Below are 23,526 nucleotides of genomic sequence, written 5' to 3' on the forward strand. Positions count from 1 at the left end.
GGGAGCATCAGTTACGACACTACGGCCATGTGACGCGTTTCCCAGAGGGTGATCCAGCTCATAAAATCCTCATTGTTGGGGACCCGAGTGGCTGGACCAGGCCAAGGGGTTGCCCACTTAACACCTGGCTGCGATAGATAGAGGGTCATTTCCAGAGGGTGGGACTGGACCGCGTGTCTGCCTGGGGGGTTACAAACCGGGATCTCGAGTTATTTCGTCGTGTAGTGGGTGCGGCAACGCACTGTACCTGTGCATGCTCCCCAACTTGACTTGACTTGACTTTGTAAGGGTCATAGTCTTTGTTGGACAATCACTGCAAAAATGAAGACAAAGGAGCATTCTACTGAAGTAAGGATCAAAGTTTTTGAAATGCACAAAGTAGGAAATGCCTACAAAAAAATATCGAAGAGTTTGAAAGTCCCGTTAAGCACTGTTGGATCTATCATCACAAAGTGAAATGTTCATCACAGCACCCAGACTCTACTAGAACAGGTCGTTCCTCAAAACTAAACATCAGAGCAAGACATCAACTAGTGACAGAGGCTATTAAAACTCCAACTGTCACTCTCAGAAGTCTGCAATGCTGTTTGGCTGAAACTGGTATGAAGGTGCATGAGTCCACAGTTTCAGGAGCTCTCCATAAAACACGCCTCTGTGGGAGGGTAAAACATAAATGCCCCAAGGAAGATGTGGGAGAAAGTGTTATGGTCAGATGAGACCATAATAGAACATTTGGCCAGACTTCAAGGAGGTATGTGTGGCATAAAACTAACACTGGCCATGCTTCAACAAGCACCATACCTAATGTGAATATGGTGGTGGTAGCATCATACTTTGGGGATGCTTTTTATGTGGTGGGACTGGGAATCTTGTCAGAGTTGAAGGGACAATGGATGTATACAAATACAGCACAATATTGCAGAACTTGTTCCACTCTGCTGTAAACTTATGGTTCAGGAGAAAATTAATTGCTCAATATGACATGGCACCTAAGCATAAGGCCAAGACGACACTGGAAAGATGAAAGTCAAAGCCCTGTTCTTAACCCTACTGAGAATTTGTGGTGCTATTTGAAAACTCCTTTCCAGAGGCACCATCCCACCAACCTAAAGGATCTCTATTAATTCTGCCAAGAAGAATTAGGAAGAATCACTCCTGAACAATGTGCAAAACTGGTACAAACTTACCCTAAAAGAATTAATGCTGTTATTGTAGCAAAAAGTATTAATGTGTAGGGCTTGAATGCTTATTTAAACACTAACCTTTGATTTTTCTACAGAAAATATATATATTTTTTACTTTTGGAGATGTTTTGTTACAGGATAGGAGTTCACATTAAAAGTTCTGAATGGATAAGTATTTGTACAAATCTTTTGTCATGAAGTAAATTATGATGATTTCCAATGGGATTGAATACTTTTGCATGACATTGCATGTGTGTGTGTTTGTGTGTGTGTTGTGGTGGACAGCTAGGGGGTGAGAGAGCTTATTCAGGGCTTTACCTCCACCTGAGCACTAGGTGGCAGCCTCCCTGGGTTGCAGTGGTGCCTCGGACTTCCTCAGGGCTCCTTGGGAATTGGAGTTTGGGTTCCGTGGGTGCTGCCAGAAACTGTTCCAGGCGTGGCAGAAATGGTGCTGGAAGAAGGTCGTTGTACACATGAAGCACTTCAAAGTAACTGGAGAGGACTAATTAATAACATTTTCGAGTAAGTTTCTATATCGGGTTGAAGGATACTCTTCCTTCCTTGCTGCTTTTAAAGATTTGCGTTAGTTGTTGGCTCTCCTCTCTTTCGCTTGGGTGGTGGTTGACTTTTGGTAAGTTTGACTAGTATAGAATGTTATTTCCTTCTAATTAAAATCAATAAAAAAGTGTGTACCTAAAGAATTACATACAGATCCAGTACCATATTTATGTACTAACTTTAAATTTTCATTTAACATTTCATATTATACAGTTCTCAATGATATACCACATGTCAATATGTAGCACTGATGTTCATTTTCTTGATCTGTACATACTGACATAGGTGTAGGGGCATGGAAGGAAAGGGGTTGGGGAGATGGATTTACAGCAGTCCTAATGCAATATTAGAGAAAAGTTGTGAAGGTAAAAATTATGCTTTTTTTTCATTTTTATGTAAGAAGACCTAATCAATGCCATATCACATAAGTGCTAAATAAGTTATCTTCATGTGGTACTAAAACCAAAATAAGTCTCTAGTACCTCTGTATTTAACTTGCCAGTCTGCCAGCCAGAGGTATAATGATTATCCCTACCCACAACTGTCTTTCTGAACTAAGATCCTGGATGGCTAATAATTTTCTTGATCTGAATCAAAATAAAACGGAGGTGCTTATAATGGGTCCATCAACTAAAGCCCAAATTGGTCTTGGATTTCTCGTCTCTTTCTCTGTCTTTTGCAAACCTCAAGTCTGCAATCTATTTGTGACACCTGAACACCAGCAAGACCAAGGAACTGATGGTGGATTTTAGGAGGCCCAGGCCCCTCATGGACCCCGTGATCATCAGAGGTGACTGTGTGCAGAGGGTACAGACCTATAAATACCTGGGTGTGCAGCTGGATGACAAATTGGACTGGACTGCCAATACTGATGCTCTGTGTAAGAAAGGTCTGAGCCGACTATACTTCTTTAGAAGGTTGGCGTCCTTCAACATCTGCAATAAGATGCTGCAGATGTTCTACCAGACAGTTGTGGCAAGGGCCCTCTTCTACGAGGTGGTGTGCTGGGGAGGCAGCATAAAGAAGAAGGACATCTCACGCCTGGACAAACTTGTGAGGAATGCAGACTCTATTGTAGGAATGAAGCTGGACAGTTTAACATCCGTGGCAGAGCAACGGGCGCTGAGCAGGCTCCTATCAATCATGGAGAATTCACTGCATCCACTGAACAGTGTCATCTCCAGGCAGAGGAGCAGCTTCAGTGACAGACTGCTATCACTGTCCTGCCTCACTGACAGACTGAGGAGATCGTTCCTCCCCCACACTATGTGACTCTTCAATTCCACCCGGGGGAGTAAATGCTAACATTATTCAAAGTTATTGTCTGTTTTTACATGCATTTTTATTACTCTTTAATTTAATATTGTTTTTTGTATCAGTATACTGCTGCTGGATTATGTGAATTTCCCATTCGGATTAATATTCCCATTCGGATTAATAAAGTATCTATCTATCTATCTTAGTTCTCATGTGATGGTTTTGAAAGTGACAAGGGTATTTCCTTAGAGTATCATATAACATAATCCACCAGTACTAAAATATATTTACTGTATGTCCTCTGACTAAGAGTTAAGGTGGTCCAACGATGTCTATCCCTATGCAGTCAAATGGGATATCAATGAGTGGCATGGGAACAAAGGGAATATGCTCCTTCTAAGGAATCTGCCGCAACTGGCATTACAGACAGAAGGCACAAAAGTCATGGACTGCATCATTAATCCACAGCCAGAAAAATCAGAGCTTTATCGACTCAGGAGTCTTCTCTGTGTCCAAGTGGGCGCCTCAGAAATGGGCATCAGTTAAGTTCTCAAATCTGGTGCTGGTGGGTTTTTGGGATGAGCTACAACAACCTTACCTAACCCACATGTTCCGCTACACAATATAAGAAATTATTATTAAGCACAAAGTGTGGCCCAGGTGGCATAGGATGAGATGTACCTTCTCCATCTATCTTGGCAAACTTGAGGGAATCATCATTCCACAGTTCTCTTATGAAAAGAGTGTGCTGAAATTGAAAAAGTAATTCTGAGGTGGGGGTGACAGGCCGCGATGGCTCAGCTTCAGTTTCTACAGAGACATCAGTGTGGACCATCAGGACATAATCCATGTCACATTGAGTAGTCACTTGATCACGCTTTCAAGCTGGCTTGACTTTGTGTTGTGGAGACAGCCTGAAAGAAAGTTTCACCATCTACATCCGATGGTAGATACTTATCTACTTGGTGTAGATTCTACACCAAGGCCTATGGAATCCCCAAGAGTGGTTTATGCTTTTCTGTGATTATACCCTGAGCAGTCTCACTCCAGTATCACTGGGTGGGTTAGAATGTGCATAACAGCCACCTTAATTGTGAGAGTTCTACCAGAAGAGTTGAATACACAGGAAGTGGGCCTATACAATTGGGTTTCCCCATGGATACAGGTCAGACTGGTCAATTAGGAGTCCCACTGTCATGGAAACATGTAACAGTGAGCAACAATAGTAATGTTATTGTGGCAATCAATAAGTGCTGTAACCTTGTGCCCTTTTACCACAATCTAACCTCTGTAGGAAAGGGTCAAGGGATTGGTGATTGCACAATACCTTCCTCCCCACACCAATCTACAGTCCATTGGCTTATTAAAGTGAGAGCAATTTGGAATGCTTTGTTCTACGTCTCCCCACTTGAAACAATGGAGGGGAGGTGTGGACTTACTGGAGTCCGTGTCATGGCAGATAAGCTCAGGTTTACCGAATTGCCTGTCTTATGGGTGTGGTGACCAACAGGTTGTTCTGTATGCTCAGTTTTTTGAGGTGGTTGTGCGCTGCTTAAGGATTGTGTTGAGGACTTCCATGTTTTCATAATCTTGATGCCGAACTGGTCAGGTGGGGAAAAATTGGGGGCATTATTCTGGATATCACAAGCAACCTGCTCCACAATTTTCTTGGAGTCATTGACATCTGGTCTCAGTCATCGCCCTACTTTGCCCCAAATGTCAAAAGCTTGGGAGCGAGCTGGTTCCAGTGCCACTCTCTACAAAGCCTCACCATCCGGGGGTACTCTGTATCTCAGCAACAAATTGGTCTTCAGGTGATTGTAATCAGAAGAAGCCTGTTCATCAAGGTTGTAATAAGCCTCTCCCATCAGGGATGGTGCTAGTATGTGTGCCCATTACACACATTCCCAGTGGTGCTAGGTAGTTGTTCTTTTGCATGTCAAAAATTAAGTTTCAATGCCATCACCAGGCCGCAAAGGCAATAATACCTGGGATGGAGTACTTGTTTGTTCCTGTTACAGAGCCACATGTGCCTGATTCCGCGTCTCCGCCTTGGCAAGCTGAGTCCGCTGTTGTCCTACCTGGACCCTGAGGGATTGGATTTCTGTAGCTAAATGGTTGTAACAAGTGTCACAAGGTCCCCTTGCATTGTCATTTTCCTGTTCACCACACTGCTGTAATGCAAAAACACAAACAACAATAAGGATTTGGGGACAACAGGAAGTGGCCCCATATATAATTGCAGAGAAAAAAAATCAACCATTTTTAGCAGCACTGAAATGAGCTGTGCATAAATGAATGCCTGCAAACCTAAAAGAATTTTAGCAACGTTGTAAAGAAGAGTGGGCCAGAATTCCTATACAATGATGAGAGAGACTGATAAAGTCATATTGAAAACGATTACCTCAATTTATTGCTGCTAAAGGTTGTACTACAAGCTATTGAATCAGAGGGTGTACTTAGGTTTTTTTACACATGACTTCTCCATTTTGGCTTCATTTATGTTAGGTGTAAAACAACGCATACCATTTGAGGTTAGATTTAAATAATTTTAAGACCGGGCCTCATGTATAAATGGTGCATATTCACAAACATATTGTAGATGCCTGTTTGCATGCACATATGGAGATATATAAAAACTAAACTTGGCATAAAGCCACGCACATTTTCACAGCAGCCTCTCACCATAGGTACAAATGTTTCTGCTTGGTTTTGTAAACAGGCGGCACCCAATGTCAAAGCAGTGCTACTGTTTATGATGCAGGATTTATCAAATACACCAAAATGAATTGCATATTGTTTACAAATTAAATTCTGTTGATTGTAATTATTCTGTAATAGTGTAATGGAACATGGAATGGCCAGACTATTCCAACTACCATAGCTGCTTTGTTAGAAGCAAATGGAAGAATTATAAGTGAGCGTGTAATTAGAAATAACGATGATGACTGGCTTCTAATTCGATTTTGATTTTCAAGAGCTATCATCTTGGAGCTGTGTGCAGAACTGGCTCCGGCTTTACAAAAGCAGACTTTCAGAAATTGTGCGCTACCTGCTCCTTTAAAAGTTCTGTCCACTCTCGGGTTTTTAGCCACAGGAGCTTCTCAAGTGAACTTGGTGATGATCAGTTATTTCCATGTGCTTTTGCCGTTGTCTTTTAACAAAAGACTAAAAGGAAGGGGCAATTTATATTTATTTGCATATTCAAATATGCAAAATTCCAGGATGAGTTGGGGTGGAGCTGTTGGCACATGCACATGCATTAAAATTCATGTTCATCGAGTACTCTGAGTACTGGAGTGTTTTCCGAACAAAGATTTTTAGTGAAGCAGTATTTCATTGTATGAAATTAAATGAAATGTGAAAACTGGCTGTGCAAAAATGTGAGTCCCCTTGTAACTTTGCTGATGTGAATGCATGTAACTGCTCAATACTGATTACTTGCAACATCAGATTGGTTGGATTAGCTTGTTAAGCATTGAACTTCATAGACAGCTGTGTCCAATCATGAGAAAAGGTATTTAAGGTGGTCAATTGCAAGTTGTGCTTCCCTTTAACTCTCCTCTGAAGAGTGACAGCATGGGATCCTCAAAGCAACTCTCAAAAGATCTGACAACAAAGATTGTTCAGTATCATGGTTTAGGGGAAGGCTACAAAAAGCTATCTCAGAGGTTTAAACTGTCAGTTTCAACTGTAAGGAATGTAATTAGGAAATGGAAGGCACAGGCACAATTGCTGTTAAACCCAGGTCTGGCAGGCCAAGAAAAATACAGGAGCGGCATATGCACAGGATTGTGAGAATGGTTACAGACAATCTACAGTTCATCTCCAAAGACCTGCAAGAACATCTTGCTGCAGATGGTGTATCTGTACATCGTTCTACAATTCAGTGCAATTTGCACAAAGAATATCTGTATGGCAGGGTGATGAGAAAGAAGCCCTTCCTGCACTCACGCTACAAACAGAGTCGCTTTGTATATGCAAATGCTCATTCAGACAAGCCAGATTAATTTTTTGACAAAGTGCTTTGGACTAATGAGAAAAATTGAGTTATTTGGTCATAATCATAAGTGCCTTGCATGGTGGAAGAAGAACACTGCATTCCAAGAAAAACACCTGCTACCTACTATCAAATTTGGCGGAGGTTCCATCATGCTGTGTGGCTAGTTCAGGGACTGGGGTCATTGTTAAAGTCAAGGGTCGGCTGAATTTAACCCAATATCAACAAATTCTTCAGGATAATGTTCAAGCATCATTCACAAAGTTGAAGTTACGCAGGGGTTGGATATTCCAACAAGACAATGACCCAAAACACAGTTCGAAATCTACAAAGGCATTTATGCAGAGGTAGAAGTACAATATTCTGAAATGGCCGTCACAGTCCCCTGACTTGAATATCATCGAACATCTATGGGAGGATTAAAGCAGGCTGCCTATGCTTGGCAGCCATCAAATTTAACTGAACTGGAGAGATTTTGTATGAATGAATGGTCAAAAATACCTCCATCCAGAATCCAGACACTCATCAAAGGCTATAGGAGGCATCTAGAGCCTGTTATATTTGCAAAAGGAGGCTCAACTAAGTATTGATGTAATATCTCTGTTGGGGTGCCCAAATGTATGCACCTGTCTAATTTTGTTATGATGCATATTGCATACATTCTGTTAATCTAATAAACTTAATGTCACTGCTGAAATACTACTGTGTCCATGAGGCATGTCATCTATTAAAAGGAAGTACAGGTAGCTACTTTGAAAGCTCAGCCAATGATAAATAAAAATCCAAAGAATTAAGAGGGGTTGCCAAACTTTTTCATATGACTGTATATATATATATTGTGAAAAGCATGACCCCGGACACAGACAGACAGACACCAGAATGTCCAAAATGCACACGTTTATTAAGCACTCAGCACCACAATGCCAACAGTCTTAGTCCTTTCCCTTTTTCTAAGGCATGTCATATATTAAAAGGAAGTTGCTACTTTGAAAGCTCAGCCAATGATAAAGATTAGATTAGATTAGATAGATACTTTATTAATCCCAAGAGGAAATTCACATAATCAGGCAGCAGCAGCATATAACAATATTAAATTAAAGAGTAATAGAAATGCAGGTAAAAATAGACAGTAACTTTGAATAATGTTAACGTTTACCCAGGGTGGAACTGAAGAGTAGCATAGTGTGGGGGAGGAACGATCTCCTCAGTCAGTCAGTGGAGCAGGACAGTGACAGCAGTCTGTCGCTGAAGCTGCTCCTCTGCCTGGAGATGTCACTGTTCAGTGGATGCAGTGAATTCTCCATGATTGATAGGAGCCTGCTCAGCGCACGTCGCTCTGCCACGGATGTTAAACTGTCCAGCTTCATTCCTACAATAGAGTCTGCATTCCTCACAAGTTTGTCCAGGTGTGAGGCATCCTTCTTCTTTATGCTGCCTCCCCAGCACACCACCATGTAGAAGAGGGTACTTGCCACAACCGTCTGGTAGAACATCTGCAGCATCTTATTTGCAGATGTTGAAGGACGTCAGCCTTCTAAGGAAGTATATTCGGCTCTGACACAGAGCATCAGTATTGGCAGTCCGGTCCAATTTATCATCCAGCTGCACTCCCAGGTATTTATAGGTCTGCACCCTCTGTACACAGTCTCCTCTGATGATCACGGGGTCCATGAGGGGCCTGGGCCTCCTAAAATCCACCACCAGTTCCTTGGTTTTGCTGGTGTTCAGGTGTAAGTGGGTTGAGTCACACCATTTAACAGAGTCCTTGATTAGTTTCCTATACTCCTCCTCCCCACTCCTGATGCAGCCCACGATAGCAGTGCCGTCAGCGAACTTTTGCACGTGGCAGGACTTCGAATCGTATTGGAAGTCTGATGTATATAGGCTGAACAGGACCGGAGAAAGTACAGTCCCTGCGCCTGTGTTGCTGACCACAATGTCAGACCTGCAGTTCCCAAGACGCACATACTGAGGTCTGTCTGTAAGATAGTCCATGATCCATGCCACCAGGTGTGAATCTACTCCCATCTCTGTCAGCTTGTCCCTAAGGAGCAGAGGTTGGATGGTGTTGAAGGTGCTAGAGAAGTCCAAAAACGTAATTCTTACAGCACCACTACCTCTGTCCAGGTGGGAGAGGGATCGGTGTAGCATATAGATGATAGTATCCTCCACTCCCACCTTCTCCTGGTATGCGAACTGCAGAGGATCGAGGACACAGTGCACCTGTGGCCTCAGGTGGTGAAGCAGCAGCCGCTCCATGGTCTTCATCACATGTGACGTCAGAGCGACAGGCCGGAAGTCATTCAGCTCACTAGGACGTGATACCTTTGGGACTGGGGTGATACAAGATGTTTTCCAAAGCCTCGGGACTCTCCCCTGTTCCAGGCTCAGGTTGAAGATGTGCTGTAGAGGACTCCTCAGCTCCAGCACACAGGCCTTCAGCAGTCGTGGCGATACTCCAGTTGGACCCGCTGCTTTGCTGGCACGAAGTCTCCTTAGCTCTCTGCTCACCTGCGCTGCTGTAATTGTGGGTGGGGATGTCTCTCCTATGCTGGTATCAGCAGAAGGATGGTTGGAGGATGCAGTACTCGAGGTGAGAGTGGGTTAGGTGGTCAAACCAGTTAAAGAAGTTGTTCATTTGGTTTGCTCTCTCCACGCCTCTCGATGGTGGCACCCGCTCGAGCTGCAGCCAGTGATGATCTTCATCCCATCCCACACTTCCTTCATGCTGTTATTCTGCAACTTCTGCTCCAGCTTTCTCCTGTACTGCTCCTCGCCCTGAGCTGAACTCGGAGTTCCTTCTGCACGCGCTTGAGCTAATGCTGATCACCGCCTCTAAAACCCTTTTCTACTGGTTCAAAAGGCCCTTGATGTCACTTGTAATCCATGGCTTGTTGTTAGCATAGCAGCGTTACTGTCCTTACTGGAACTACAATGTCCATACAGAAGTTGATGTAGTCAGTAGTGTAGTCAACAACCTCCTCAATGTTCTCACTATGTGATCCCTGCAGGATATCCCAGTCCGTAGTTCCAAAGCAGTCTCTCAGAGCCTGCTCTGCCTCAGGGGACCACATCCTGAATGAGTGTGTGGTTGTAGGTAGCTCCCTCACTCTTGGTTTGTAGTGAGGCTGAAGCAGAACCAGGTTATGATCTGCTTTCCCAAGCGCAGGCAGCGGGGTGGCGCTGTATGCGTCTTTAATGTTTGCATACAGTAGGTCAATAGTCCTATTTCCCCAGGTGTTACAATCCACATACTGGGAGAAGGCAGGTAATGTTTTGTCCAGCGTTACATGGATAAAGTCTCCAGCGATTAGCACAAGTGCCTCAGGGTGCTGTGTTTGTAATTTAGCAACTGTGGAATGGATGATGTCACTCTCTATCTCCGCGTTCGCTCGAGGGGGGATGTAAACAATAACAACAATCACGTGTCCAAACTCTCTGGGCAAGTAATAGGGACGAAAAACTTACGGCCAACAGTCCGATGTCCCTGCAGCAAGTGGAGATTTTAACATTTACATGTCCAGAGTTGCACCATCTTGTATTGACATAGAGTGCGAGTCCTGCTCCTTTCTGCTTCCCGCAGAAAGTTAGTTGTTAGCCACGTTTCACTAAAACACAGCAAACTGCATTCTCTGTAGATCCTGACATTTTTCACCAGTGCAGCCAGTTTATTTGGTAGTGAGTTCACATTTCCCAGGATCACAGAAGGCACCGAAGGTTTGTAGCGCCACTTTCTTGCTAGACGATTGGCTTTTATCTTAGCATTGACTCTGCTGCCCCGATACCCGATTCCTCCTTCTTAAATCGTCAGGTAAATATGGAACCACACTGGCGTGCGCATTTGTTCTCACCACTTGAAGTTGACTACTTGAATAGACGAGTCTTGGTGTATAAAAATCCATCTCCAAGTAGTAAAAAGTGTCCAGGGAACGAGTCTACATAAAAGAAAGTGGTAGGAGTTAACAGTGAAATAAAGAAAAATAAAGAAAAAGGTAGAAAGATAAAGACTTTAAAGATAAAGTCATACACAGAGCTGCTGGAAAGGCTGCCACGTGCGTCGGCGCCTGAGTCATAATCTTAACCAAAAATCCAAAGAATTAAGAGGGGTTCCCAAACTTTTTCATATGACTGTATATATATATATATATATATATATATATATATATATATATATATATATATATATATATATATATATATATAACACACATATACAGTATATGTGGATTCTAGCTGTCTTACCCTGCTTTACCCATAAAATTTCCTAAACAGGGGAGCCGCTATTACAGTACTGTGGGTTAATCAGATGTACCAAAAGTACTATGTAAGTGTATACAATATCTATAGTTTTTTACTTCATTTCAAGAGCCGCCATGTAGATCAGAAACATTTTGTCTGTTTGGCTTTAGCCAGCAATGTCTGACACAAACTCTAACAACACTGAACCTCAGGACTTATAAGTCAGGTCTGAATGCTGTGCGTCAGCAATTTCTAGTGCTCAATAAGGTCCTCATTCAGCATTGCTGCAACACAGGCCCATGCGAAGGCTGAAGCTGTGTGCACAAAGGCTACTTACACAAAGCGAGAGATAGAGATGAATGTAGAGCAGGCACGTTTAGAAACAACTCTTAGGGAAGAGGCTGAGGCTGAATTAGTAGAGGAACAGGTTCATGAAGAAGAAGCATTTAAAGCAAATGATAAACACATAAGTGAAGCTAAATACCTCCTGTCACCAGAACGATCGATTCATTTGACTCAAGAACGTACCCAAGTTCATTTTGCTGTTAATGAAAATGACACATAACTTCAATACAACACTCAGGAAGCAATAATCGCTTATCCCCCACCACCCACACAAATGCACTTTGGTGATGCCTTTCAAAACAAATTTGGTAGAAATCAGCATCTTAATTAAATAAATAAACTTATCCTCTGTCAAGACAAATCAGAAATCAGGCAGGAGCAAAGCATTTCATTGTGTCTTTTAATTACTCCTCAGCAAAATGCCTTAGAAGGGAGCATTCTTTAAAGCAGTCTGTTACAGCATGGTCAGAATGATCAAATATTAAAGGTGTAGGTCTATTTTATAAGCAACTGAAGTTACACGACAGTGTCAATTAATGCATACATTTACTCTGGTTGGTTCATTGGTTTACACCCAAATTATCTGTATAGCATATCTATTTCATTATTTTTCTTTTTATTCTTATACCCTTTGGTTTGAACCTCCACCCTTGTAATTTCTGTGTACATAACAACTGTCCAATCTTGTTGAATACAGGATTCATCCTTCAGTACATTTTGTGTATTAAATGTTTATCTCTGTTGTTCACTTGACCTTTATCTGGTTTCCTGTTATGCCTGAACAGGTTTCTGACATTTATTAACCCTTTAGGCTATTTCTTTAAAATGAATGCTATGTACTCTGAAATTATTCTTCCACACAAACAAAAGTCGCCGTAGTCTGAAATCTCACATTTTCTTACCAAAGATCCATCAAAACAAAGGCTTCAAACTAAAGACTGCATACATTTCAATAATTCTGAATCTGGTGCAAAGGCCTCCAATGCGTATTCACAATTCATAACAGCAGCATTTAAAGAAAACCAGCTCCCACCCATCTGTTCAAGCAGATCTTCAGGTACAGTGGTGTGAAAAACTATTTGCCCCCTTCCCGATTTCTTATTCTTTTGCATGTTTGTCACACAAAATGTTTCTGATCATCAAACACATTTAACCATTAGTCAAATATAACACAGGTAAACATAAAATGCAGTTTTTAAATGATGGTTTTTATTATTTAGGGAGAAAAAAAATCCAAACCTACATGGCCCTGTGTGAAAAAGTAATTGCCCCTTGTTAAAAAATAACCTAACTGTGGTGTATCACACCTGAGTTCAATTTCCGTAGCCACCCCCAGGCCTGATTACTGCCACACCTGTTTCAATCAAGAAATCACTTAAATAGGAGCTGCCTGACACAGAGAAGTAGACCAAAAGCACCTCAAAAGCTAGACATCATGCCAAGATCCAAAGAAATTCAGGAACAAATGAGAACAGAAGTAATTGAGATCTATCAGTCTGGTAAAGGTTACAAAGCCATTTCTAAAGCTTTGGGACTCCAGCGAACCACAGTGAGAGCCATTATCCACAAATGGCAAAAACATGGAACAGTGGTGAACCTTCCCAGGAGTGGCCGGCCGACCAAAATTACCCCAAGAGCGCAGAGATGACTCATCCGAGAGGTCACAAAGACCCCAGGACAACGCCTAAAGAACTGCAGGCCTCACTTGCCTCAATTAAGGTCAGTGTTCACGACTCCACCATAAGAAAGAGACTGGGCAAAAACAGCCTGCATGGCAGATTTCCAAGACGCAAACCACTGTTAAGCAAAAAGAACATTAGGCTCGTCTCAATTTTGCTAAGAAACATCTCAATGATTGCCAAGACTTTTGGGAAAATACCTTGTGGACCGATGAGACAAAAGTTGAACTTTTGGAAGGCAAATGTCCCGTTACATCTGGTGTAAAAGGAACACAGCATTTCAGAAAAGAACATCATACCAACAGTAAAATATGGTGGTGGTAGTGTGATGGTCTGGGATTGTTTTGCTGCTTCAGGACCTGGAAGGCTTGCTGTGATAGATGGAACCATGAATTCTACTGTCTACCAAAAAATCCTGGAGGAGAATGTCCAGCCATCTGTTCTTCAACTCAAGCTGAAACGATCTTAGGTGCTGCAACAGGACAATGACCCAAAACACACCAGCAAATCCACCTCTGAATGGCTGAAGAAAAACAAAATGAAGACTTTGGAGTGGCCTAGTCAAAGTCCTGACCTGAATCCAATTGAGATGCTATGGCATGACCTTAAAAAGGCGGTTCATGCTAGAAAACCCTCAAATAAAGCTGAATTACAACAATTCTGCAAAGATGAGTGGGCCAAAATTCCTCCAGAGCGCTGTAAAAGACTCATTGCAAGTTATCGCAAACGCTTGATTGCAGTTATTGCTGCTAAGGGTGGCCCAACCAGTTATTAGGTTCAGGGGCAATTACTTTTTCACACAGGGCCATGTAGGTTTGGATTTTTTTCTCCTAAATAATAAAACCATCATTTAAAACTGCATTTTGTGTTTACTTGTGTTATATTTGACTAATGGTTAAATGTGTTTGATGATCAGAAACATTTTGTGTGACAAACATGCAAAAGAATAAGAAATCAGGAAGGGGGCAAATAGTTTTTCACACCACTGTATATCTGTCCTTGCAGTTGCATTTGGCTCAGGAAATTACCTGTCCTGGAAATCTAGCTTTCACAATGCCATAGAAGGCCTGAACCTCATAACAAGTGAAGAACTAGAACTTGTTACTAAGTGGTTTGATTGCTAGTCACTGCGGCATGCTAAAATGATCAGAGCAGTTCACGTCCATCATCCAATATCTGGCTGGAAAATAGTTTGAAGAAGATTAAATAGACTTTATGGCTCTCCAGAAGCAACTGAAGCTTTGCTTTTCACTAGAGTTGAAGGCTTTCCAAACGTTTCAGCAAAATACTACAAAGTCTTCAAGAGCTTGGGGATTTACTCCTTGAAATAGAAGCAGCAAAAAATGAGGGTTACTTGCCTGGACTTATCATTCTCAATACGACCTTATAAATAAATCCTATTGTGGAGAAGCTGACCCACAACCTTCAAGAGAAATGGATTTCTCAGAGCTCATGGTGCAAAAGAGAAAATCACATACAATATCCTTAATTTTCATTATTTGTAAATTTTGAGTGTTGTTATGCAGAGATGGGAACTGATCCTAGCTTTGCTCTCCCAGCTTCTAGGACAGGGTCATTCAGGAGTAAAGAGTCATTGTTTAAACCATGGAAATCTAACAGTCCCATCTCAGTAAATAAAACTACTATTGAAGACTCTATTACACCTGCCCCCTCTGAAAAATCTGTAGAGGATCTATCCAAATTTTGCCCAGTTCATAATGAGCCTCACACTCTCAAAAACTGCAGAGATTTCGGGGAAAGACCATATAAAGAATGAAAGAACTTTCTTAAGGAACATAGCATTTCATCAGATGTTGTGCTTCATCAAGCCACCATGCTAAAGATTGTAAAGCTGTCATCCACTGTTCAGAACGTGACAGTGACCGGCACATTTCAGCTCTCCACGCAGGTCTAGCACTCTGGATTACAAGAGAACCTAACACAAACTGAACATGCTCAAACTGTGGCTACTTCTATATGTGCAGAGACCTGTGGAAGGAGTCTCCAAGGCAAATCCTGACCTAAAATACACTTCAACAACAACAACAACAACATTTATTTATATAGCACATTTTCATACAAAAAAATGTAGCTCAAAGTGCTTTACAAAATGAAGAATAGAAAAATAGAAGACACAATAAAAAATAAAAATAAGTCAACATTAATTAACATAGAATAAGTAAGGTCCGATGGCCAGGGTGGACAGAAAAAACAAAAAAACTCCAGAGGCTGGAGAAAAAAAATAAAATCTGTAGGGATTCCAGACCAAGACACCGCCCAGTCCCCTCTGGGCAAAAATAATAGTAAATATATATCCAAAAGGGCATCCTAAAAAAAAGTAAAAATGTGTGCAGTGCTAGATGATCAGAGCAATTTGTCATAGGCAAGATCTGCATTTTAAAGTGGGGCCATGTGATGTCTATATTGACTTTACGGAATGTATAAGGTTGGCACTCAGTATGCAGTAAAACCACTCTGTTAACCCTCAGAACCAAAACAACCATTGCATCAGTGCCTGCCTATTACTGGACCACTACTGCCATGAAGCATGCTGCAAGCTTTGCGTATTGGAAAAGCTTTCCATTGTGCTAGCGCAGTGTTCTTCCTCAGCACCACAGTGTCAGTTACATACCTTCAGTTTTAACAGTGTTTCATAACTTTTCTCTTTTGTTATAATTAATCTACTGTACATTGTTATGTCTGATAAATGAATGTGTGTGGTATTGGAATTGTCACATAAATTGAAATATTAAACATTTATGAAATGGCAAAAGTGTTTCAAGTATTGCTTCAGTTTATGGAGTAGGAAGAACAGTGAACGATATAAAGCGTGTTGCCAACAAAATTGAAAAATGTGTAGAAAATGGAAACCACTAACAGTAATGTTATTTATTCTGTACTACTGTTACTGTTCTTCTCTATTGTAATTTTCTTTTAAATTCTGTTATATTATGTGTTATTAATATATTGTGACGGGCCGGCAGCTTGTGATGCACTGTATGGGATCAGAAAGGGTGGAACGATTGCTGTAAATAATGGGACTGGGTGAAGGGCTTCTGTTCTGTAAGGGGCAGACATGCCTCAGAAGATGAGTGACAAGAGAAGTTAGGACAAAAGGGAAGGTGCAGCATAAGGAAATTTTGAGTAGGGAGTCAGGAAACAATAAGCAGGAGTGTTTGCGATATTGAGAGAAAAAGAATGTAAGCAGCAGGAGATAAACTGATTGGTAGGGAAAGCTTTCTTTTATTGTTTTGGAGCTATGCTCCATAACCCATATTATGGTGTATAAGACAGGACATTGTTTGTTACAGAACAAAGACTTCAAATAAACCACAGAAAGCTCCATTACCTCTGAGCTGTATTTACTTATTACGCAGGTCATTACAATATTATATGAATTAATTCATTTTGTTAAAACTATATTACATTTTGTTAATATAGTTTTGTTTTGTAAATAATAACTATTCGCTAAACTAATCTAATGTACCTGATTTTGAATGTAGCTGTTCTGTTATCCATCTTTTCTCTTCTCTATTATAGCCTTGGTCTCGACCCCTAACAGAAAATCCATGTTTTACTGCATTGGGTTGTATCAATGCCACTGTGGGAATAAGAGTTACTTGTACAGCTGCACTATACCAGAATCCTTTACACTCTTTATTTGTGCTAATACATCCATGCTAACCTCTTCTTTCTGGGTTGGTATTTCCTGGATGGGAGATCAAAGCATCGGCCAATTAACCATCACTCCTTTTATACATGCAGGAACTACAGCTATTTGGTTCCCTTTACACATGTCCAGGACCCCTGCACTCTGCGTTCCTTTATTTTCACCATTCCTCAAGTGTCTGGGTAATAGCTTCCAGAACGCGAGGTTTTGGTGGGGCTAATTCCTCTGTACATGTGGAACACAGTGGTACTTTGCTCCTTTCATTAATGCCTGGGTCTGCATTGCCCAGTGTGCCAACTTGCTTTACTGCACAGGAAGCACTCACATGTACAGCTGAATTAATTGTAGACAGAAGGCCTGTCTCTAACTTCTGTATTTTTCCACTGCTTCAATCGGTGCTTTGGCCATATTTTATATGCCCTAGCAATATCATTTCAATGTTGTAAAATATCATTAACAGTGTGTAAAGTGGCACTATTAACATTTCAAGATCTACGCTGTCAGTCTGTACATGCAAGTGGAGTGGAACTTTGGGTATTTCTGTCATCATTCTTGGAGACAATTGGAAAGCACACCCTCTGTTCATGCTCCAGTCAGTTTTGCATGTCTTCCTTGGATCTGGAGTCCAAGGAGTCACTATGGCAACCCATCAGTTCTGACTGTCTAAATTTAGTGTAGGAACCCAGACACACATCCTGGCTTGACAGGTGATTCAAAGGAGAAAGAAGTGGAGCCTCAACCCAGGTCATTCAAAGAATGCCTCCAAAAAACCTGTACTGAAACTTGTGAGGCTTTTGCTGTATTTTTTAATCAAAAAAATTATTATATTAGAAATAATATAGTATACTAGCCAACCCGCGGCGTACCATACGCCGCATAATCAGGCCGGTTTTTTATTGAATTTTAAGCACAGGGAGAAAATTAACATTTGAAACACCGGTAATGTAATAAATCAGCAAGAAAAGCAACATTGTAACAATGCATGGAACGAACCAACACACAATCGTCCGTGACTGAAAACCGGCGGATCGTCCTCGCGCTTCTGCTGCCAGACGGAGGGATGGGGGTTCACGGCACGGAGAGTGGAACGGGAGGAGAGAAGGACGTCCATTCAGCTCCGTCCGTCATGCTAGTCTGCTGATTTCTCGTTCAGTATGTACTGCCCGGTCACGTGCCCACCTCCAACTTGTCACTTGTGTCGTCGTCTTTACACAGTCCAGATGCACATGTGACTGACGTGGACTTTTCATTGCTCTGTGCGGTTTTGGCCGCTTTTCTATATATAATCCACCAAGACACCTGACCCCGGTAGTAGCGAGGTGCGTAGAAAGTGCAGGAGCATCTAAGAAGACGCGACGCTTGTCGCAACGCAACCAGTGGGAGCGTCAGGACCGATCCGGGGTAGACGGCCGCCTTTGTGCGAATGTGGTTTCGCCGCCCTACGTACCTATTTTCTATTATGATATGACGGATATTACTATTACATGTACTACTTCAAACAGGATTATGACGGTGTTAGGGTTAGAGTCGGGATGTATAAATAAAATTTAATTTCAAACGATTAATTTCAAATCAAACCAGCCTAGATTAGAAAGCCGGTTTATTTAATCGTTCTAAGCGACAGGCAGCTCTGCACACAGTGACAGTCAATTCAGAGATCGCCGCAGCTCGCTGTCTTTTGCCGCTTCTCTTGACTCGCAATCCCGTTGAGGAACGTCGCGCCTCACATGAAATCTATCGCCTTCGACGCAACTATGAAATATGCAAGTTGAACGTTGACTAAGGGACTACACACATTTAGAGAGCGTGCCGTAAACACATGGTAAGCAATGGAACCGTTCAGACAGAGCGTGCGATGAGCGGCGACCATCAAAGGCTTTTGCCCGCTCGCGAAAGCAAATCGCTATGTATGTGGAGTCCCTAATAGGCATCAACGCATCGACTACAATACACGCCACTTTGTCAAACTTTGCTCACTGCAAACGCCGCCGCTGCTATAGTCGCCGGCCGCTCAGACTTTAAAATTCAAAGGCGGACAGCCGCCGGTCGCAGCGCCGCCGGCTGCTGCACGCTCCTCAACGCCCAACGGAGTTTGGCCCGCGCGGGCACGTTTTTGCCCGTCGCCAGGATCGGCCCTGGGGAGCGTATGAGTTGCACTTAGTGGGAATTCCACGGTTTGCAGCCCGAATGGGGCTCAACGGCTTACCCACGCCGGGTAGACACACGGTCAATGTCATGCATAATTATTTATTGAATGCTAAACACTTCTGGAAAGACACCGTTGTCTAAAAAGGGGGTTTGAGGATACAACAGAAAGTGAATGAAAAGATGGAACTGTAGACTTTTCATTGCTCTGTGCGGTTTCGCTGCCTTTCTATATATAATCCACCAAGACACCTGACCACGGTAGTAGCGAGGTGGGAGGGGTGTGAACAAAGTGCAGGAGCATCTAAGAAGACGCATGTTTGTCGCGGATGCGAATTGCTGTATGTAGCGTGTAAAACAGTTTGCCATGGAGCACGTGGTGGAGCGTGTAACCGAAAACTTAGTTTTAAAGACTGCTCAGTTCATTGTGTTTTAACCTCAGTTGTAAAGGATTGTTTTAAGGATCCCATGGGATACCCTCAAAACCGTTTGACTTGCTGCACCATAGAGTCCGGACGTATTCATGTAATCAGCGTATTGTTGAGCAGACTGTATAACAATGCATCTGTGACTAAGAACAATGGACACCACGTCACCGAAGTTATCCCAATGTTGGCAAACAAAGCTAAGAGCCATGTCACGAAGTTTGAGAGCAACAGTTTCACAATGACATTTCTTCAAAAACCCGACTGACAGAAACAAACAATTACCTGAAGCAGGAATTTCCATAACATTGAAAGAATTGTTGTTTCCATGAAATACATTTGAAGCGGCAGCCATGGAGGGCAAAAGAATAGTCAACGTGGCTCACAGCTGAGTTTGGACCGAGCACAGACCAAAGCGAGTGAGTATGTGTTTGATGAGCTGTTTGATTTGGCGGGCAGTGGTCTGATGTGCGTCCTGAGCACGTGGGAGGAGGGGTAGAACTTCTGGGCGGGGCTTCGTTGTTCCTTTCGCATGGTTTTTCATGGTGTCGAAACCAAAAAGAATAATGAAAAGTCAACGTGGCTTAGACGTGCATGTGGACTCCTAGCAAAGACGAAAGAGGCTAACTGGGTGGTCGGTGAGTTTTGCGTCCGGCACATGGGCAGGCAGTGTGAATGCCTAGAGAGCGAGGGGCGCGGCCGGTGAAAAAGTAGTGTTGGTGGGTAGGAAAATGTGTTCCTGCAGGAGCATCTAAGAAGACGCATGTTTGTCGCGGATGCGAATCTGTATGTAGTGTGTAAAACAGTTTGCTATGGTGCAAGCGGTCATGCGTTGTAACCAAAAATCGTTTTTAAAGACTGCTTACTTCATTGTGTTTTAACCTCAGTTGTAAAGGATTGTTTTAAAGATCCCATGAGATACCCCTCACCTGCTGCATATGGCGATTCACCTCCGCGAGAAACTCGCCTCTATGAACAGTCAACGTAGCTCGGAGGTGCATGACATTAACCTGCCCTGCACCGCATGTGGCCTCCTCGACAGACGAATATAAATGACGCCACTTTTTCTGTGTCCTCGCGTCCGACTTGGTGGGCGTGGCCCTGCGAGTTGTCGCCGTATCCAATGGAGTTGGTGGGCGTGGCTCCTTCCTTCGCGCGCCATAGGTGTCTCACTTGTCGGCGGCTTAGTGAATCCACGCCTTCCGCGTGCTTTTCATGGTTGTCTTGCCTTAGTGAATTATATATATATATATATAGATCCCCCTGTCGCTACCCGATCTGCGTGCCTACCCGATTTGCGCGCGCAGGCGTATTGAAAGCCTAGCATGCCGTAAAGTGTTCACGCATGCGTTATACAGATTGGGCAGAACCGTAAAGTGAGCGATGACGTATTCGTTCAATACGTATGTAATAACACACTCCGCATGCGCTTAATAAAAAAAATATATATATACTAAACATTTCGCTTTACGGCATGGATCGGTCTCAACTGCGCATGTTGATACACAACTGGGTAGTACAGTATATTCGTTTCAATACTGTAGTAGTTTACCATAATGATAATATTATTAAATATTCATTGTATGCGTTCTGTTTTCAGGGCTGAATTAAGCTTGTCATACTCCTTGTTATAAACGTTAATTGTTTATCACTGAGATCCCTTCGTTTAGTTTACATAGCACTTTTTTTTTCAGTTCCCATTGTACAAAGAAGTATTTGACCATTGCATATGTTATTATAGTCTACATATAAAAAATAAATGTCGGTTTTAGAAATAGATGTATTCAAGTACTATATTGTCTTTGAGTAACGCAAAGAAATTACTCGTGTCAGCTTTATGTTGTATTTAAATTCCAATGTCATATAGTTCAGATATATAGCAATACAATAAATAAATAAAGTGTGAACTAAAAACTGAGTAATCATATAAAATATGTTCAAAATATTGACAAGATGCCATATATGTTAAAGTAACCAGGATGATTATTGCATAAATGCACAGCAGTATAGATTATTATTGCATTTTAGTAAACAGTCATTACACACACTACCTACATTAATTGTACATGATCAATGACAATGATTTCAGATTGAAGAGATATGAGTTCAATAAGTTTATAGCAGGTTTTTTTTTTTGTCTGTTTGTATTCGGATTCAGCGGGTTAGAAAATGGATGGATGTTTGTAGCATACAGATTGATCTGAAATGCCTGCCTGATGGGAGAAGCTCAAACACGTTCTGTCCAAGATGAGTGTTTGCCTTGATGATGTTTTTAGCCCTTCTTACACAGGGAATCTTGTATAGATGATCAAGTGATGGCAGTTCAGTTCCATTAAACGTGCTGTGATGTTTTTATGATCCACTACAGGGCTTTTTTGGCAGGTTTGGTGCAGTTGTTGTACCAGGCTGTCATGCAGTTAGTCAAAATGAGTGTGTATATATGTAAAAATGAACTGTTGATGCACTTTTCATCCCTGGAATAACTTTACATATTATTACTAATTATGAAATACACGTGTGTCATAGGGCATCATGGTTTACAAAACTTTGTTTCGTAATACTAGTGGATTGCATAAAGAGTCTTTCAAGAAAAAGAAATCTTCATTTCATGTCTAATCCACAAAGCACAACCCCAGCACCATCTTCTGTGATACTATTGCTTGTCTTGTACTCAAATTTAAATAGCTTTTATTCACCCATATAGTGTCTTAAATGCGAGTTAATAACTGAATAAATGAAAAAGGAAATACACTTTTCATGCAAATTTTATTGAATAAATGTTATGAGAACAAAAGTGAACAATGTGAGAACAATGCACCTAAAAAAAAAATTGTCAAAAGTAAAAAAAAAAAAAATCACCACAGATTTAACATTTTACCCAGAGCACAGAAAATTTAAAGTTACATTTTTGTTATTTTGATCATTAAAATTATTCCACAAATAACTTCTGTAACATTTTAAATACTAATAAAGTCCAAACTGCTTAACAAATACATATAACTTTATGAAACTGCATGCACAAGAAATCGGGTAGGCAACGCAGATCGGGTAGCGACACCCCCAAATACCAATCCCATTAAATCTCAGTATTCCATTTTAAACAAATTAAATTCTTTCACCAGGATACATATACCCAATCTGTATCGAAAAAGTTCTCAACTGAGAACCTCCAAATGTGTCCTTTACCCAATAACAGCATGTTTTTTTCAAAGAAGGTGCACTAATTGGCTTCCCAGACTGTCTTAAGACTGCTGTTGTTAAACCCCTGCTCAAGAAAAATAATCTTGACTACTCTGTTTTTGACAATTTTAGACCTATTTCTAACCTGCCTTTCTTAAGTAAAATCCTAGAAAAGGCAGTCATCATGCAGCTAAATGGTCACTTGAATAAACATGCTATTCTTGATAAGTTTCAGTCAGGTTTCAGAATAAATCACAGTACAGAAACTGCACTGGTTAAAGTAGTAAATGACTTACGGCTTAATGGCTGTTTATCTGTTCTCATCCTGTTAGATCTGAGTGAAGCATTTGATACCATTGATCACAATATTCTTATTAATTGCCTTAGTCAGGGGGTTCCTCTGTCAATGTTTTAAATTGGTTTTGTTGGAGTTTTACTTAACAGGTAGACAATTCTTTGTTAGTTGTGGTAAATACACTTTGAAGACACATATTCTATATGGTGTTCCACAAGGATCTATCCTGAGTCCACTGCTTGTTTACATCTCCATGCTTCCATTAGGTCAGATTATCTCAAGGCATAATGTGACCTACCACAACTATGCTGATGACACACAACTGTATTTATCAATAGCGCCTGATGACCCCAACACTCTTGATTCACTGACCCAATGTCTTACTTGTGTTTCTGAATGGATGAATAGTAATTTCTCAAACAAATTAAGGAAAAAACAGAAATCTTAGTGATTTGCAAAATTTGATATAATGAAGGTATTAGAAATAAACGTGATCCATTCGGCTTAAAAGTCAAGACAGAGGTAAAGAATTTAGAGGCAATTATTGAC

This window comes from Polypterus senegalus, chromosome 4 (assembly GCF_016835505.1).
Source record: "Polypterus senegalus isolate Bchr_013 chromosome 4, ASM1683550v1, whole genome shotgun sequence".
Taxonomy (NCBI): Eukaryota; Metazoa; Chordata; class Cladistia; order Polypteriformes; family Polypteridae; genus Polypterus; species Polypterus senegalus.